This window comes from Lagopus leucura, unplaced genomic scaffold (genome assembly GCF_019238085.1).
Source record: "Lagopus leucura isolate 7727_CA_CO unplaced genomic scaffold, USGS_WTPT01 Super-Scaffold_100001, whole genome shotgun sequence".
NCBI lineage: Eukaryota > Metazoa > Chordata > Aves > Galliformes > Phasianidae > Lagopus > Lagopus leucura.
In genome coordinates, this window is record NW_024962262.1 from 67,090,003 (window position 1) to 67,094,334 (window position 4,332).

At 45.4% G+C, this 4,332-nt stretch overlaps 1 pseudogene; it reads left to right on the forward strand.

The window, feature by feature from the left end:
• Positions 1-1,384: 1,384 nt before the first annotated feature.
• Positions 1,385-2,817, forward strand: LOC122177425 (annotated as a pseudogene).
• Positions 2,818-4,332: the final 1,515 nt, after the last annotated feature.

The following is a 4,332-nucleotide window of genomic DNA, read 5'->3' on the forward strand; positions in this document are numbered from 1 at the left end:
TTCAAGTTGTGTGATACAGATGTCATAGAATACATCACATCACATGGGTGATGTCTGTTTATTACTGGAGCAGTGTACTTTCTAGAAGATAATTTCCATTGTGGAAAGGGTTTTTTTGCTTATTGAGAACTCACTGGTGGAAATAAAGTATGTTAAAAATGAGCAGAAGTGGCAGATTCCTGTTCTAGCATTTGTAACTTCCATTTTACTCAAATTACTAGCAAAGTTTTGAGGTCCCTTGTACTGATTGTGTTGAAATAATTAATGATGGTTTCTTCCTGGATTCAGTTCCTTTAATTTAAATGGACCAAAAGGCAGCCTGCGTGTTCCCAAGCGGAGTCACACACAGCCATAGAATCATGGAATCACAGAATGGTTTGGGTTGGAAGGGACCTCAAAGCCCACCCACCCCAACCCGTCATGGGCAGGGCTGCCCCCCACCAGCTCAGGCTGCCCAGGGCCCCATCCAACCTGGTCTTGAGCACCTGCAGGGATGGGGCACCACAGCTTCTCTGGGCAGCTGTGCCAGCGCCTCACTGTCCTATCTGCAAAAAAAACCCTAACATCTAATTTAAATTTCTCCTATTTTAAAGCCATCAGTAGCTCTTTTCTCAAACTTCCAAGCCTTTTTTGGATCCCATATGCCCATTCTCTCTGACATTTCCCATCATTCCACTCTCCAAAATTCTGTATCTGTATAGAGAGCCCTCTATTAAGGCTATGCCTAGCAAACGTCTTTCTATACTGTGCACATTCTTCAGGAGCTTCACATGTCTTCATGTGAACCTTGATATGAACACATGTTTTGGCTGGATGGTGCTATTGCTTCAGTGAGCTGTTTTCATGGAAGAGCTTATAGCTTCTCACAATTATTTTCAAAGAAGAGTGGATGTTTCACCCAAATATATTTAGTCCACTATGAATATGCCTTCTGATGCTTCAGCTAGAGAGTTAAAAATGGAGACTAACTGTTATTCCTCGAAAGTACAGTGTTTGGGGCACTGCAGGTATTTAGGTGCTATTTGTACAACTGCATAATAATGAACAGTAGCATCGTACAAAATGTTCTTCAGGGAGGAGACCAGAACCCACAACCCCCACAAAGGAGAAAGCATTTGTTTCTAGTAACTTTTGCCTGGCCTCCCTGAGCCTGAATTCAGAAGGCAGATGGAACAACGTCAGAAATTCCCTACAGAGAACATCTTATGTGAGGAAGGGCAAAATAATAAAGATGCAGTGTGAGAAGCTTCGTAGCAGCAGCCCTCACTTCCACTCACACAACCCCAAGGGCTGTCCCCCTCCACAGAATTTCACTGCATCTTCTCCTTGTTCTTTCAGAGCAGATCGTTAGCAATACCACTCTGCTTTTGCATGGCTGTGCGTCATGGAGCTACCGTGAGCATTTTCCAGGATTAACTTGGCTCTGCTCCTCAATTGGTTTCAACGTGTTTAGCAAGCCTTTTTTTAGTCAGCATGGAGAAGTTAATGCTCTTAGTTCTCAAGCTTTTTACAAGTGCATGAAGCCAGATCATCCCCTCTCAGTTTTGCCACAGAAGAGATATAGCTAGCATAAAGTACCCAAAGTCAGTTTGAAGTCTCTTGGAGGAAAGAGACCGGAGCTTAGGAGATCTCAGCCTCCAGCTTTCTCATCACCTCAGGACTCTCCCATGTACTGCAAACTGCAAAGCAAGGCTTGGGCAGATGTTGATGAAAGGCTCTCTCAAACCCAGAGAACTGCACAGAAGATCCCCATTCCCAGGAAAACTATTGAGAAATACCTCCAGACAGAAAACTCGTGATTCACACTGAGACAAATTCACAGCGATCACTGTATCAGATTCTGGCTGACCTGGAGGATGCATCTTCCCATTCCCAGGGAAAGAGGATGGAGGCCAAAGCCTAAGAGACTGTGCATAAAGTCCCCAGCTTCTGGTCCTTTGGGTAAGGCTGGTTTCTTGCTTGGATAGCGTTGGTGAGATTATTGTTAAATATATTTTATTTCTGAAAGAACTGTAAGAAGACTGGCACTGCTACAACCTGAAGCGCAAGGTTGCCAACATGCCTCCTGTCACCGCTGAGAACTTCCAGGAGAGAGTCTTAGCACAAAGGACTGTGGCTGAGGAGCGGGACAAAGTCACTGCCACCTACTGCATGGTTTGCAGCAAGAGATTCTCCACCTTCAACACCTATGAGAATCACTTGAAGTCCAAGAAGCACCTGGATCTGGAGAAGAAAGCTGTTCAAGTCATCAGCAAGAAGGTGAAAATATTAAATGAGAAGAACCTGGAAAAGGGGCTCACTGTGGAGAGCGTAGACAAAGATGAAATGAGTGCAAATATACAGCAAGCCATTAGAGCTCAGCCATCCTCATCTCCAAAGAAGGCGCCCTTACCTCCTAACCATGCAAGCAGCTCTCCAGTTCCTGTGGAAAGCACCAGTCCATTGCAGAGTAAAGAATGAACCGAGAAGCCTCCGCGGCTATAATGGTTTGAACAACAAGCAAAGAAGCTGTCAAAACAGGAAGCAGAGGAAGAAGAGGATTCAAAAGAAGGCTGGGAAGACATGGATTCTGATGAAGACTTCAGCTCTGAAGAAGAGATGGAAGGCGTGGGAGAAGAGGAGGAGAAGCAAGCAGAAGCTGAAAGCACTTGTGCCATTGGGGCCATACTGGTCACAGTCTGATTGTTCTGTTCCCAACATTCCAGAACTCTCACGAAGAACGTGGCCCATATGACAAAAGTTCACAGTTTCTTCATTCCAGACATAGAGTACCTTGTGGATCTCAGAGGACTAAAAAATTGTATTGATATAAAATAATTTATTATTTTGGGGGTGCTGGTTGATGCTCGGCTGAACGTGAGCCGACAGTGTGCTCAGGTGGCCAAGAGGGCCAATGGCATCCTGGCCTGCATTAGAAATAGTGTGGCCAGCAGGAGCAGGGAGGTGATCATCCCCCTGTACTCAGCACTGGTGAGGCCGCACCTCGAGTACTGTGTTCAGTTTTGGGCTCCTCACTACAGGAAAGATGTTGAGGTCCTGGAGCGTGTCCAGAGAAGGGCAACGAAACTGGTGAGGGGTCTGGAGCACAAGTCTTATGAGGAGAGGCTGAAGGAGCTGGGATTGTTCAGTCTGGAGAAGAGGAGACTCAGGGGAGACCTCATTGCACTCTACAACTTCCTGAAGGGAGGTTGTGGTGAAGAGGGATTTGGCCTCTTCTCCCAGGCAACGAGCAGGACAAGGGGTAATGGCCGCAAGTTGTACCAGAGGAGGTTTAGATTACACATAAGGAAGAACTATTTCTCTCAGAGAGAGCTCAGGCACTGGAATGGCTGCCCAGGGAGGTCGCCGTTCCTGGCAGTGTTCAAGAGGAGCCTGGATGACGTGCTGCATGACATGATTTAGTGCAAGGGGTGATGAGGAGACAGTTGGACTAGATGATTTTGTAGGTCCTTTCCAACCTTGTGATTCTATGATTCTATGATTCTAGGAAGACATTCAGGATGCGTTTTGCTAAGCACAGTTCAAACATCCTGCAGTATTGCCCTGAAAAGCTTACACTGTAAAGGAGTTTCATGAGGTAAATAGAGGTGTTTGGGGATTTTTGGGGGGAATGTGCTTCCAGGCTCTTGAGTTATGAAAAGGAGTGTGTGTCCTCCAACAGGAGAAAGAGACAAAACACATGCAGGAGAAAAATATATATTTGTTCCCAAAGGTATACACTCACTGCTCATCAGGATTAATCCTGAACCAAGTAACTCAAATACACCTGCAAGATGGGAAAATCACACTGGGCCATAGTCAGTCAACTGTAGAGATAATTCTCTAATGGAAACTTGGACATCATGTAGTTTTGACTGGCACAACACATGTGTTTAGAGGACACATGGATGGTTCTTCTCTCTTTCCTCCTCTTTACCTCCTTTTAGACAAAAAAATAAAATTGATGGTTAGTTTAAGACCTAACTAATGTCCAGTTATATAACCTTGTTAAGCACTTGACAAAGCTGTGAAAAACAGCTTCTCCTTGCAGATTTCGGTTGACTCAGAGATTCTGTGTTTGTTATATCAGTACCACACAGCAGCTATGGAAGAACAAATCAAAACTCACTGAGCTTGGCCTGCTGGATCGTCCACCAGGCTTACCAGCACGGGGACATCAGGGCTGTGCTTCTGTGAGCATTGGGTGGTCTGCTATCCCCAGCGGAGGGCTGGAGTCATATGAATGGCTGAACTTATGTATGGCACCGATCAAACAGGACAGAGCTTCCTAGACCCAAACTTTGTCAGAAAACTATCTGCTGAAACCATTTGCTATTCATGAGTTTTCCGTAT